The 15,648-nt window shown below is 40.0% G+C and overlaps 1 protein-coding gene and 1 long non-coding RNA gene across 3 annotated transcripts in view; one reads left to right on the top strand and one right to left on the bottom strand.

Moving 5' to 3' along the window:
- EDIL3 (EGF like repeats and discoidin domains 3) overlaps positions 1 to 15,648 on the top strand; it is a 266,089-nt gene that overhangs the window by 51,615 nt on the left and 198,826 nt on the right. The gene's annotated exons all lie outside the window — the stretch shown is intronic.
- On the bottom strand, positions 8,267 to 13,251 carry LOC119714464 (uncharacterized). Its single transcript, XR_005261696.2, has 3 exons — positions 13,042 to 13,251; positions 10,234 to 10,368; positions 8,267 to 9,052 (listed from the first exon to the last, which is right to left on the bottom strand). It is a non-coding gene; the product is annotated as an uncharacterized lncRNA (long non-coding RNA).

Here is a 15,648-nt window from a genome sequence, read left to right as displayed (position 1 = left end):
TGCTATGTTTTGGTTTAGGATTAGAAGAGTGTTGATAACATGCTGACGTTTTAATTGTTGCAGAGCAGTGCTTACACCAAGCCAAGGACGTTGCAGCTTCTCACTCTGTCCTGCCAGCAGGCTGGCTGAGGGTGCAGCAAGAGCTGGGAGGGGACAGACCCATGACAGCTGACCCAAACTAGTCAAAGGGGTATTCCATACCACTTGATGCCATGCTAAAGAGTATATAGGGGTGGCTAGCCGGGGTGGGGGGGCCAGACTGCTCGGGGTTAGGCTGGGCATCGGTCAGCAGTAAGTGAGCAATTGCATTGTGCATCACTTGTTTCGTACACATTAGTAGTAGTAGTACTATTGTCATCATTATTGTTATTATTGTTATTATTATTTTTCTGTCTTAATAAACTGTCTTTATCTCAACTCACAGGCTTCACTTTTCCATTTCTCTCCCCCATCCCAGAGAGGGAGGAGGGAGGGTGAGCGAATGGCTGTGGGGTTAAACCACAACACTATGTGAAACCTTTTTCTTCCAGAAAGTTCTGAGAAATTTGTAATGAAGGTTATTGATACATCTGTGAACATTTCTCAGCTACTTGATAATGGAAACAAATATTGTTGTGCATCTGCTGCAATTCCAGAAGGGAAGCTTGGATTAGGTATTGATATTTGATTCCGTCACTTATCACACAGTTACATGGAATATATGCTCTGATCACTCTGCATTTATATAGTACAGTAGGGAGAGCATTGCAAGTTAAGGTTGGTCTGGAATTCTTTCACCAAAGTGAATTTCATGGGAAAATGGCAGAAATTCAAAACATAAACTCTTTATGGGAATACGAGTGTTGCCAAAAATTTGACAAGAGCGTGTGAGGTCCAGACTTTTTTGATGCAAGCTCAAATCTTTCATCAGGTTAGACACAAAATAATGCATATTCTTGTACATGTGTCCATGCTGGTTCTAAGTGTCAAACACTTTTTTTAAACAGCCGTAGACTTTTTGCCTCATTGTAGAGTTAAAAAACAAACAAACAAACAAAACTACAAAGTTTTTTATACTTCCTCACATGTGAATTCTTATACTGGATTATAGCCATCCAGCCCTATTGCTATTGGAATTTGGATTCACAGTTACTACTACTTAACATTCAGGGACAGTCTGACTGTATAGTCATACAGTATAACTTCACCACTAAGCAAATGGCACGGGTTTTGCAGTGTGAAGAATAAATAGCTCTTACTGATCTGGGGAAGATACACAAATGTCTGGCAGGATGTCATACTAGGCCAAATGCCACAAATTTCTAACATTTTTTGTGGGTGCACTGAAGTCAAGGGGAGTCTTTTCTTACTGCACACATAAAATCTAGTTCTCTATGAGTGTAACCACCTGATTGCTGTAAACATACACAGAGCACTAAGAGATGTGGTAGTCCCCATGCATGGATAAAAATTACAGCATTACAAATCCTTCCATGGTATTAGAGGAGGAGTGTAAGATGTGTTGATTTTTAGGGAGTGTGCTGTTGACACCATACCTCAGCATGCTTTGTGGTTTACATTCGGACAGGTGGGAATTCAGAGTACAAGGAGAGGAGCAGGACAAACAGAGAAGGATGAGAAAACAGACACATTCTCTTTGAGCAGCTTCAGACAGGAGCAGAGAGGCAGTGCTGTAAATCTAGAGATACTGTGAATTATCAATCTGTAATGCCATTTACCAGTATGTAATTTCAGTTTATTTTTGCTTTGTAAACTGGACTTCAGAATACAATCCAGTTTAAAATAAGCAAACCACATGCTGACATGGTACAGGCACAGTACATTCCTTTGTCAAGTTGGGGTCAGCTGTCCTGTCTGTGTCCCCTCCCAACTCCTTGTGTACCCCCAGCCTGCTCGCTGGCAGGGCAGGGTGAGAAGCTGGAGAGTTCTTGACTTAGTGCAAGTACTGCTCTGCAACAACTAAATCATCTGTGTGTTATCGGCATTATTCTCATCCTAAATGCAAAACATGGCATGATACCAGCCACTATGAAGAAAATTAACCGTATCTCAGCTGAAACCAGGACAGTGCTCAAGACCTGAAGCACAAATCCTGCAAGCTGCTCTGTAGAGGGCCTTTGACGAGCCCCTTTGATGTCCGTGGAACAGATTACATTTGAAGTCAGGTGGATCTTTGAAATGTTAGGATTATCATAATGCTTTCTGTTCAGAAGACCTAGGAATGGAAGCTAACATTCAAGAATGTTTTAGGAAAGTGCTACACAGTTTTAGGATGATTTGCAGCCTTTGTAGAACTGTGATTATCTGTGGTTATTGAGCTTCCAACACACCAGAAAAGGCATTGTACGCTTGCCCCGGCTGGGTGGTTAGTCTTAAGATAGTCCAAATGTTTGTCCTTTTTCTTGGTCAAACCCCATGGGCTACTGCTAAGGCATAAAAACCCATTACAGTGGTCTTGCACAGAGACTGCACTTGATCAGAGGTCTTCCTAGAGCAGGCATCACTCAGATTCTCAGCTGTAGTCTGTCATTATAAAAATGCATGTTTGATACTTCTAGAATTCATTCATCTGAAACCCAGATGTGCATGATAATGATGCAGAGCAGGCAAAAACACCAAAAACAAACAAAAACAGCACAAGTGAACTGGAAATATACAGGCACTTTCTGAATTTGTGCAGAGAGAAAAAATCAAAATCTCATGAAAATGTGTACTCTGCATTAGGTATAGCCTGGATAGCATAGCAAAAGTGCTTAATATAGCACTACAAGAGGGTTGTAGGGAATTAGTCACTGTTCCATTCACCACAACGGTGGCAAGGAGATTCAGAGATAGAGGCAGCACCCACTGCCTCATAATTGCCCCTTCTTATATGTCCTAATTATTTTGTCCTATGTGTACCTGGAGCAATGGAGGACAGAAGAGCCTCCTACAAGAGGGTCTCCATTTCCCATTTGTCTGATGAAGTAGTTCACATTTTTCAGATGCTGACACCAGAGGAAAGGGTTTTTTTGGTATTTACAGCTTCTGTGTTGGTCGCAGTACAGGTCTAATGCACAGAGCCAGACACAATCCCACAACGGTCTATATTGATAGTTCTTAACCCTGTCCTTGGTGTTGAGCTATGTCAGGTGGCAGTCTCCTGGGCAGTGTCTGGTACAGTCTGGAGGGTGGGATTTAAAGACTTAGTAGTGGGCAGGTTGAATGAGTCACTTACAAGAAGAGATTTACAGGCCCAATATGTTGTAGATCTTTTTTGTTTGTTCGTCAGTGTTGGTTTTTTTTGTTTGTTTCTTTAAGATGACCATAGACAAAGATGTGTTTTTTGGTTCTGTACACCATTTTTAATAACTTGTGTTTTGCTCAGTTTTGTGAAATTGCTATTGCAGCAATGGGAAGATTTCTTACAAAAAGCTAATCAATAAACCTTGAACCTAATCTAGCAGGCAACATTTTGTACTCATTTTGTTACAACATCAGGTATTATGGATTTATGATGAAGTAGATGATGATGGTGGTACAGATAACTTTCTTGTTTAAAAGAGGTCACAGTACCCCAGGAACTATAAGTTTATACAGTCAAAATTTTAATGCAACTATATAGGTTACATTTGTAGAAAATGCTTATGTTATAAATGAAGTCTCAACTCAATCTGAATTTGATTTGACCCAGGCCCAGTATATTTAGAATGTTTGATGTTCGTGTGTGTGTGTTGGTGGAGCGTAGACACCCCACACACCCAGCGCTGTTTACTTGCCTTTTATGCCTTTTATAAGTATAAATATTACTAGATTCAGATTGAGTTGAGACTTCATTTATAACACATACAAAACCCAAGTACACCTATGCATATGTACAATCACAAAAGGTAACAAACAATCCTTTAAGTTCCATGACTTAACAGTCTCCATTTTCCATTCCTTTTGAACAATATGCCTTGCTTTAAGTTGTCAAGCAACTTGGCCTTCAGGCCTTATGTATCCCGTTCTTCTCAGACCGAAGAAAAGCATATCCATCTCGTTCTCAAGGCCAATAGGGCCTGGGTCAAAAAGCATGTCCAGGTCAGCAGGGGGCGGAACAGCAAAGGCCTGAGATGGCAGTAGTGGTGGGGGGGCTGATGGCGTAGCAGTCGGATCAGTAAAGGAGCCCGCAGCTCCCTCACTGTCTGGCAAACCACACGTTTCTGACTGTGGTCCCACAGGGCTCTTTAAGGCCTCAGAGACTGCTCGCCAAGTGCCGAGCAATCCCGCTGCAACCTTGTCATTTTTAGTTGCAGAGTCCCACACCTTGACCTCAGTTTGCTCCCATGTTTCAGGATCATAAACTGTCTGATTGTTAATAAAGGGAATAAGCTGTAAGGTTACCAGGACAGTCTTTGTTCCTAAGGACGTATGATTCCCATATAATGCGCAACTGCTGAGCAGTGAGGGGCAGTTGTGTGTGCGGTTCCGCTTCTCTCAGCTTGAGCTTCTTCCCAGCTCCGGTGTGCCTATTTCCAGCGACTTTCTGTACGAGCTTCTCTGAGCAGTTTGCTGAGTCTGGCCGAACCCATCTTCATGAGGCAATCAATGTGCCTGTTCCCGTCCTGGTCTCCGTTCTGCTAGCCTGTTCCTTTTCATTCCTTCTTTCTACTTCTTTATTGATGACATAACTTCATCCTGTTGCCTTTTTTCTATCTTGAGGACAGGCTCCCCTCTTATACCCTTCTTCCCAGAGCAGTTCTTTTCAAAACAACTTTTCATTGGTCAAATAACTTTACATATAACAGCAAACACCCAGAAACTTCCATGCCTTAATGGCTGGAGAACAAGCAATCCGAGACTGCATGGAGTCTCCTGAACCACCCTTCTTTGTTCCCTCTAAACTCTTTCACATTCCTGATGGCCTTATCGTTAAGAGTCTGATGTTATCATCAGCGATGGGGCTTGCTGACCCCCATGGCTACACTCCCACATCTCCCCTGTTGCAGGAAGCACGATCGAAAGCACGACAGACACACAGTAGAGTCAGATCATGCTCCATTTTATTGCCCGAATAGCCTAACTTTTATAGAGAACTTAACAGGGGTGGACAGTGTTTCACACAAGATTATTGGTCAAAAGCACTCAGACAAACAACTGCAAGAAAACAACCCCACCTGCAAGAAAACAACCCCCTTGTGATTAGCAGTCACATAGACCTTGTCCTTGAAGCCAGCTACTGGTAACAATATTTTTCTGAATTCCTCAATTGGGCGATGTGGGAACACTGTCATGGGAACTTCTCATAGTTGCCCTGGTAGCTTGGTTTGCTCAGCTACAGCAAGCCATGGGATTTTTGCTGTTTCAAGAAATCCCTCAACACTCCCCCTTCTATATTAATATAAACCATTTTCTCGACACGAATTACCACTCCATATATAACACTTGCAACTTTTTGATCAGTGATTTTTATGACAGAGCTTTCCAGCACTCAAATAATGTACTTTCTATGTTTTGGCTATCTTTTAACTACTTTGTGGTCATGGTTTTTAATCTACTTTACATGATGTTTTATCTGAGGTTGGAAGATGTGATGTCTTCATTGAACTTCTGACAAATAATCCTACCAAATTTGGTTCATCCTTACTTTTATTAATTTATAGCCGTGGTGGTTTTACCCAGGTGAGGTAAAAGTCTCCACCACAGCCTCTCACTCACTCCCTCACATAAAAGGGAAAGGGTGGAGAGGCCTCAAGAGAAGAGATAAGGACAGAGATCCCTCAACAATTATTGTTAAGGGCGAAACAGACTCATCATAAGGAATTAGTAAAAATTATTGCCTATCACTAATAAGCTAGAGAAGTGAGAAACAAAGGAAATAAACCGAAAGCACTTTTTTTTTTTTTTTTCCCTTTCTTAAATCTGTTTTCACAGAGGCGCAAACAACATCACTTAGTGGCTTGGCTCTGGCCAGCCCTTATCTAACATGGGTCAGCTTCTGGATTCTTCTCACAGAAGACAACCCTACTGCCCCTCGCTACCAAAACCTGGCCATGTAAACCCACTACAATATCATGCTCCCAGAAAATAAAAGAATTCAGTACAGTACAGTAGTAGATCTGTCTTTGATCTGTAGTTATTCAAGATACTTTCTATTGTGATGCCTTGTATTGCTTTTAATAGCTAAGCTTTTTGGACAATGTTGTTAGGCAGCCCCCACAAAAGTTTATATCCCAGCTTGCTTGGCACCTGCTGCAAGGAAAAGATTCATCTTGTATTGTCTTCCTTTCAGTCTCCTACCAGGCTAGATGTGTAAAGAAGAAGCAGGTTGCAAAATGCTGAAATCCAGCAGGAGCTTAGTTTGAAGTGATTTGTCTTGAACTATGCGCGGTATCCTGATATCTTGAATGCAGCTGTCATAACCTGAATCACTTTATTTCTGAATAACATAGCAGGAGGCTTCAGCAAATAATTTTGTGCATAAATGTAATAAATGTCTGACTTTTTTTTTTTTTTTTTTTTTTTTGTATAACACAAACGTGAATAAGGGATAGTATTTTTAATTTATTTCTCCAAATTACCTTACATGTATGATTTACAAGTTTGATTTAAGCAGGCCTAGCAGAAGCTATTTTCAGCAATTTGTGGCTTAGAAATTCAGCAATCAAAATTAATATTGAGACAGTACTGATAATGTCACTAGAACACACTAAAGGGCTTGAAAGTTTGTAGACACTTGAAAATAGTTTAAAACCTCCTTAGCCAGAAAATTCTTGCAGGTGAGTAACGAGCGGAACAATTCTAAAAGGTTGTACACAAATTGAAAAGCAAACACTAACTACCAAATGAATGAAGTTCAAATAAAAATAAATTGGGCTAAAAAAAGGCAGAACTGATCAGCAATTTATGAGAAATGGAAAACATAGTTGAAACATTACTGGATTAAAAAATAAATGAGACAGGAAATTAGAGGAAAGGATAGAAGCAAGACTGTGAGGAAATAAAACCCAAAGAAGTTGTTTCAAAAATTGTTTTTGGTGATACAGTATAAATGATGGTGATAAATGGTATAAATGGTGATACGGTATAAATAAGTAATGGAGAAACTGATTCAAGTACTGCTTTTATTGACAATATGGAACAGGAATAATGCCATTAAACTAATGGAGTTACTTTGGACTCGCACAAGAGAAATGCAAGTCGCATTTGGATTTAAACCAATTCTGCTGATCTTGTTAGAATATGTTATGTAACTGCTCCTGACTTAAAGATCTTGAGCACCAGTGTCCTTCCAGCTTTGTGGAAGTCAGTAAGAGTTCTGCTTTTAACTTCCCTGGGAGATTTATTAGGCTGTAAACCTGCAGGAACACCAAGTGTTATGCAAATAATGCTTTTATCAATCCGCATGCTCCAGCACAGCTGTGTGCTGTGTGCTGCTGCTTCTTGCCAGTAACGAGGCAGTGTAATCACAGGGATCCCTACCTGCCTCCTGGCTTGTCCAGAGCAGCTCTGGCTGCAGCTCCAATGGGGAGGAAATCTGATCTAGGAAGGTGATCATGTCCTTGCCCTTAGTGGTAGCCAACTGAGATATGATGGTAGGTGGTGGTCTGTGACTGCGTGGTGGGAAATGTTTTCAGAGTGTTAGTCTGAGGTCAAGATCAAGGCAAAGCAGTGGCAGCAGCTAACCCATGGTGTTGCTGACCCATGAGCTGATTCCCTGGGCAATACAGAAATGGGCACAGCAGTACAGCTTTAAAATAAATACATTTTTAAACTAGCAGAGATTAGATTAGATATAAGGAAGAAATTCTTCCCTCACAGGGTGGTGAGGCTCTGGCACAGGTTGCCCAGAGAAGCTGTAGCTGCCCCATCCCTGGAGAGGTTCAAGGCCAGGCTGGATGGGGCTTTGGGCAGCCTGGTCTGGTGGGAGGTGTCCCTGCCCATGGCAGGGGGTTGGAATGAGATGATCTTTACCAGATGACCCTTCCAACCCAAACCATTCTACATTTCTGTGTATGCTATACATTTACTATGCATGCTATACATGTATAGAACATGCATTTACTATAAAAAATAACTTTAGTATGGGGAGGGATCAACAGATTATTTTTGTTGTTGTTGTTGTTAGAACAAAATTAAAATCTAAGCCTGTCCTCAGAGGAACGGGAAAAAAATTGAAAGTCCCAGGACTAAACATGCAACTACCACACACAAAAAAAAATAATGGCTGATTCCTTTAATGAGAACCACAAATACAAGGAAAAATAAAGGAATTCCTTAATGAGCCTCTGAGTGGTTGTTAATAGCTTCATTTGAGAAGAAATACATTGAATCCCAGACTGCACTCCTATATTGTATTATCACTCTTTTTTACTGAAATCCCTTTGTTTGTCAGGATCAGCCAGTAGCAACCTATTTTTGTGTACCCACAATAACTCTTTTATATTTCCTGTCAGTGAATAATGAGGCTTCTCTAATCACCTGTTTGTGCTATAACTACTGTGTTCTTTTCTTGTTGGAATAAATTACTGGATACTAACAGCAAATGTTAAAGAATAACATTTGTAAGCCAGGGCATGGAACTAGAGACAGGAGGAAGTGAATTTTACTGAATTGTATCTTTAGGGAAAGAAAGGAAGATGACCAAGTGATGTTAATTGTATGAAAATGTTTGTAGTTTGAACTTTTGTTGTTGTACAAGGACAGGAGGAAGTAGGAGAGCAGTGATGAACTTGTCCTGCTCTGAACAGTGAGTCAATGCAGGTGAGCAAAATAAGCGCTGCAAAGTATTAATACTGTTGCTGTATTATCACTGCTCTCTTTCTGTAGGTGTCCAGGCACAAGAATTTACAAGTTGAAAGAAGGTATTTTCAGGTAGCTTCTGTATGACAGCAATGACGTGAGAAAGAGCATCTGTTCTTGTTAGAAAGTGGGTATTCTGCACAGCATTTCTGTGTCAACAGCTGTTGATTGGATGAAACTAAACAGCTTTGTGTGTTGTCAGCATTGGGCAATATTTCAAATGTGTCACAACAAAGTGTACTGAAGTTTCCTTGTAAATCATCTTTAATTTCCAGATAAATCTTTTTTTCTAGGGAAAAAAGAAAATCAGTAAAATCCATTACACAAATTCACAACTGCAATATTTGTCATAACTAGTTAGTGAGAACTGAACAAATACTAAATACCTCTAGTACAGATGTAAATTATAGATCTGAAAATGTTCACCACCAATACCACTACGACCTTCACCCCAGAATTCTTTTCAGATAGTATTCTTCATGTATTTTAAAGGTTTCAAAGCCATTTAGAAACGTTCAAAAATCCAGAAATATCATCAATATCTTTAGAATTTATACTTGTTCTCTCAATCTGTTGTTGTTGTTGTTGTTTTGGGGGAGGTGTTTTTAGTATAAATATTTCCTTTGCCAGAATAATCCACTGGCTTGAGTGGGTTTCCACAGTATCCCAATGCTTTGTTTTAAAATGCAGTATTGTTTTTTACTTTGGCCGAGGGGTTGGACCCGATGATCTTTCGAGGTCCCTTCCAACCCCTTCAATTCCGTGATTCTGTGAAATTTAATCTACTCTTATTTTAGACTTAATGACAAGGAAAGTATTTATTCTCATATCTTTACGACTTGAAGAGATTTGAGGTTATGCAGAGCAAAATGAGTTTTCCATGAAATTCCAAGTTTCCACTTAGCAGTGCAAGAAAATGTACTTGAATGAATTATTCTCAGAAATGACTTCATTTACTGTTTTCAGTTTGGCACTTTTCTATTTTTCCTAATTATAGTAGTGGCATATAATTTTATTTTGCATACTTTAACTACTGTATGCATTATATATATATATATATATATATATATATATATGTTTATTAGGGAATATGTTTATTCACTATATACATATATTCATAATATTAATTGTTTTTACCTTTTTTATTTCTATTTTCCTTTTGTATTAACTGTCTACCTAGTCCAATGTTTTTAAAAATACATGTTATACATGCAGACTTAGACCTCTGTTAAATGCTGAAGAACAATAATTCAAACATGCCTTAAACAATTCTTTGGGAACATCCTAAACATAATTAACCATATTTACATTACCTGGATGCAGTTAGTAAAACAAAGCTGCAGGTAAACCAAAGTAGGAGGCCAGTTACTCAGAGCATCACTTTCTTTTTTGCTACTAGATGAAGCTAGAGTGGGAGACCAGCTTAATTTTTGAGCTCGCTTAAGACATTCTATTAAGACTTGGATGTACCTGAGATGTTGAAGGGCAGGTCAATGACTTGGCCTTGAGGCTGCAAGCAATTACAGTGTACTTCAGTTCCCCAGATCTGGTATTCTGGTTGTCCTGACAAGCAACAAGTTACAGGAATCTGTGTCCAGAATTTTGCTGAAATAGAACAGCATTTTGTCAAGGATCCATTTCTATCATTATTAAGATTACTATTAAGTTTTCTTTGATAGCTCACTGTACTAAAAATATATTCTCAGCCCTTCCATTTGCGAATATCTTTCATTTATACTATTCTCTGCCAGGCTTAACTTTTATTTATTTCTTCTCTGTTTTTCTTTGATTTCTTCCGAGTTCTTCATTTTCAAACTTTACTCCCTAGCAAACAAAAAGCAGTAAGCTCATTCAAGCTGCAACCTTCTCCATGTGGTTTGGTTTACCAGTGAGTGCTTGGATGCCCACTGAACCATCTACATTGTGTAAGCAGCAAGGCCAAATGGCTGCTAATTGTCAGTTCTGTGCTGCACAATTCAGGACAACACAGGTGTATGTGAAGTATTTGCAACCAAACAATTTTACATAGTCCAATGTACGAGCCCTTGTCGAGTCCTGTTTTAAGTGTCTTTGCATCACATTCAGCTGCGTGAAATGAGGTTAAAACACAGGTCTTACCTGATGCATTTAGTTGAAATGTGCCTAGTAGGTATGTTGTTTTATAGAATTTTGTGTTTTATTTTGGGAAAATCTAGGGCCAGAAGAAACCTTTTACAGTAAAGGTATGCAGTACAATCTACACCTGAATCTTTACATGTGCAGAAGTTTTAGATTTTATTCTATTTCTGAACATGTCTACCCAAAGAAGATAAAAAAATACATCTGTACATCTTTTCCGCAGACTCTTTCCAAAAATTACCAAAGGGATATGCATCGTTCATTCCCAGAGCTCTAATGTTACTGCTAGCTACACCATCTGAAATAAACTGAATTGCTTTTTTATTGTAGCTGACAGCCCTAATGTGCTTATTATTTCATATCTTTCACAGGAGGGGCACATATCTTCATTACCTAATTATTATTCTGAATGCGGTCAGTAACATCACCTTTCTGTAAAGTCAGAAAGAAAATGATTAAAACCAGCAATACTGTTGTATCTCTATAGGTGACATTTATTTTTTTTCATGGTGACAGAACTTTCGTTGGGGATAGATTTAAACATCCACGTGGACAAAAAATGCATTGAATGAATGCAGTAAGATCAGACAGTTATAACAGTCAAAACTTTGCAGATATTTTGCTTTCTTCTCTTTGCTGTTATAGAAGAGAAGACCTCATTGTAGAAAAAGTTTGTGTAGGAAAGAGTGTTCAGTGCCTGTTCAATGTCTGTTAAAATAGTTTTCTAGCATGACAGTGAGCTTTGGAAGTAAAACCTGTGATTGCGTCCACATTCGATGCTTGCTTTGCGTCAGTCTGCAAAGTGGTTTTGATGTGTGTGAGCTAGATTTCTGAGGACATCAGGCTACAAGCTGTGCTCAGGTGGGAGATTGATGCACCTTAACCCCTATGGCTACTCAAGGATCTGAACCACTGACTAGTCACTTGGGCACCTTCTAACTAGAGGGGAAGTGACTAAATCTAAAAAAAAAAAATCCTCAGGCTTCATGTAATGTAGATACAGAAGCCTCTGCACTGAATGCTTTGAAACACTAGTCCACTCATGTTTTCCCTGGCGGTTTTCTAACTTAGATGTAGCCAATGCTAACTGCCTCATGATGTGTTTTCATATCTGTTTTGCAGTTTAGAGTATTGCTTAAAAATAGAATACTCCTACATTTTTCTTGCATGTTTTGAAACTGTTGATGAAGATGAATGTGTGTGTATTTTTGTATAAATGAATGTATTTTGAATAAATGTAGACATATATTTAAGGACTTTTGTGGAATGCATTTCAAACCAAAATGATTTTTTCAAAATTCTGAAAACTGAATAAAAAAAATTTGTGAGTTTGTTATCCCTAATTCGGGATATTGAATGCCACCTATTTCGTAAATATTATTGACTCTTTAAAATGTGACTAAATAAAGTATTTAATATTGGGTATCAAAAAATGGAGTTAACTAGAGATCAGTGAATACTTTTCAAAGACTAATGAGAATATGTTTAGAACTCATTGGTTCAAGTTATTTCATTTTGGTGAAGATAGGAGGATATTATGAGTGTAATAAGAGTTTTTAAAACTGTTAATGATGACTTTTTAATTGCTCAGCTTCCAAATTTGGATTTACTTTGTATGAGAAAAGATAAATTTGCCAGTGCAGATGAAACTAATAATTGCCTAGCAACCAGTGCCTGATTTTTTTCCTATATAGAGCAAACAAAGGAAAAGCACACCACTTTTATTTCTATATATAGTGTATGTGTAAGTATGGAGCTAAATATATATGTGTATACACACACACACACACTCTGGTGGTGCCAAAAGATAAACCTCAAAAGCTATGGAGCACAAGGAAAAAAAAAAAAAAAAAGAGAGAGAGAGAGAGAGAAAGAAAGAAAAATGGAAAGGTAAAATGGAGATACAAAAAAAGAAAAGAAAAAGTAGAAAAAAAGAAGAAAATCAGGAATATTTTAACAGCACAAATGCGATATTTCCAGAATAAGTCTTCTTTTTTTGGCAGAAGTCCCTCTTTTCTCACCAATGAAGCAAAGGCAGAAATTGGAAAGAAAAGGCACCTTGCAAGTCAATAATAACGTACCTAAATGCTCCCAGACCATAAGGAAGTGACAGAATGACCTTCTATTTAAAGAAAGTCATAAACACCTAAGAATGCTTACCTTAAAGGGCACCCTTTGGACTCTGGTATTGGTTGGACTCCATGGAAGCCAGGGGATGGGGAAGGGAGCAGCTGTGTCTGAGCTGTTTTCTGATCAGGCATTAGGACTGCTTGTTCAGAAACTATAGACAACTGTTCAGAAACAAAGAATCTTCTGAAGAAAAATTTAGGAGGAGCTAATGATCAAAACCAGAACTTAGGTAAAGTCAAACAGGAAATCTAGCTCCCTGTATTGACTGTGTCATGGTCGTCAGTATATAATTGGAGCCTATCAGCAGTTAATGGACAAACCAATAGGAGCTCAGATGACTGCTGACAGAAACCACCTGAAGTTGTATCAGGAGATCTGCAAAACACAGTAATGTCTAGCAAGAAATATTAATATTATACTAAACAAGATATTACATGTGAGCATACTATTCAGATTCCCTTGATCAGCTTTGAAAACAAAGGACAAGTAACTGGTAATGATGATGTGTTCACATCATGATTTGCTATCTCTCCCAAAGTCTTAATTGAGCAAAACACAACTTAATGGGGAGGCAAACACTTTAAACTAAATGCCTTGTACAGAACATCTCAATTTAAGTTCTTATTCTTCCCTTTTCATAAACCTCTCTCATCCTGTAAGTCTGAGCAGGTGCTGAAATATCAGTTGATTCACATGTTGGTGAGTAACAGGTAAGTCTAGCAAATGTCCAAAATGAATGACAACTGAAATCAGATCACTATGCTGTGATCACTCAACAATTACCATCACCAGCAAAATAGACATAGACTAGGGAGATTAATGTAATTTATTAGCCATTACTAACAGACTAGAGCAGTGAGAACTAAAAGTCAAGTAAAATCACCTTCATCCCACCCAGCCTCTTCTACCTCCTCCTGAGTGGCGCAGGGGAACAGGGACTAGGGGCTGCGGTCAGTCCCTGACGCTTCATCTCCTTTCCTCCTTCAGGGTTCCTCTCTGACCCTGCTCCCCATGGGGTCCCTCCCACGGGATGCCGTCCGTCCTGAACTGAGCCTGCGGGGGCTGCCCACAGGCAGCATCTCTTCAGGAACTGCACCCACACGGCTCCATCCCACAGGGTCCATCCATCCCCCAGGAGCAAACTGCTCCAGCTCAGGTCCCCCATGGATGGGTAGCAGCTCCCCCCAGACCCCCTGCTCCTGCGGGGGCTCCTCTCCACGGGCTGCAGCTCCGGCCCGGGGCCTGCTCCTGTGGGGGCTCTCCATGGGCCGCAGCCTCCTCCAGGCCACATCCACCTGCTCCACCGGGGGCTCCTCCACCCATGGGGGGGGCTGCAGCATGGAGATCTGCTCCATGTGGGACCCATGGGCTGCAGGGGGACAGCCTGCTCTGCCAGGGGCCTCTGCACAGGCCACAGGGGAACTGCTGCTGCCTGCCTGCAGCACCTCCTGCCCTCCTGCTGCACTCACCTGGGGGGCCACAGGTAGGCTTCTCATTCATTTCTTAACTCTCTCTCCTAGCTGCTGTGGCAGAGCAGGATTTTCTTTTCCTTCTTTCTTCAATCTGCTCTCCCAGATGCCCAACCAGTATCACTCATGGCCTTGCTCTGGATAACAATGGGTCCCTTTGGAGCAGGTGGACCTCGCTCATCTCTGTCAGCTGCTGGGCTCTGCTCACAGAGACTGCCCCTGCAGGCTACGAAAAGCATGCCACATAAAGTCAGTGCATATGTTTGAGGAGAGCCTGGGTAGTGTTTGCCACCTTCATTGTGGAAGGTTGTATTAGTAGGGGTCCAGGCACTTGCATTAAAGACATTCATCAACTGCTTCCTTGCTTGTGTTAAGAAAGAATTGTGACTGTTAGTGGAGGCTGGATGCTCACTGGTTGTATCAGTTTACCAGCATGGGGAAATATATCTCTTTTTGTGTGATGAAACAATATCCAAATGCATGGCTGCTCTCCCCAAATTCTCATACCAGTGCATGGATTAAATCTTTTCCACAAGTTGCAAAAAATATTCAGAAATGCATTATGTAACTGCTCCTCTTTTAATCACTTTTGATCCCTTTCTTACAAATAAAGATTTGAATTGACAGGAATAGTTCATCTTTTTCCCTGAAGACATACTTGGCATAGAAATGAACTCTGTAACTACAAAAGAGAGAAGAGTTTACTTTTTAAGCTGTTTTCTACTTCTACTTGTATTTCATATTGTCAACCATCAGCTGCTTGAAAAGCCTGTAGCACAGCAGGCTGAAGTACAGTGACCTACTGCTCTTTCACATTCAAATGAGTAAAGTATCTCATGCTGTAGACCTTTAGAAAGGGAAGAGATTATACTTTTTTTTAAGGCAGAAGGGGATTTATTATGATAGAAATTAATCTCTGCAGGCATTACTTCAGGGCTCTATTCTAACCCTGAAAGCAGGGACACACTTTTACAGTATTGTACTACTAGACTAAATGCAAAGCTTAAGTCAGCACTTCATCTTCACCCTGGATTAATACTTCAGCATAGTCCTAGGGAGGTATTCTAATAAGAATTCTCTGATTAGAAAAATCTGGTTTTCTTTTCATAGTGCCATCTCAGGTTTTCAGAAATCAGCTGGTGCATCCCCCCACTGACTGCAAGACTGG

Source organism: Anas platyrhynchos, chromosome Z, assembly GCF_047663525.1.
Source record: "Anas platyrhynchos isolate ZD024472 breed Pekin duck chromosome Z, IASCAAS_PekinDuck_T2T, whole genome shotgun sequence".
Classification (NCBI taxonomy): Eukaryota; Metazoa; Chordata; class Aves; order Anseriformes; family Anatidae; genus Anas; species Anas platyrhynchos.
The sequence above is the reverse complement of the archived record's forward strand: the minus strand, read 5'-3'. Positions and strand labels throughout refer to the sequence as shown.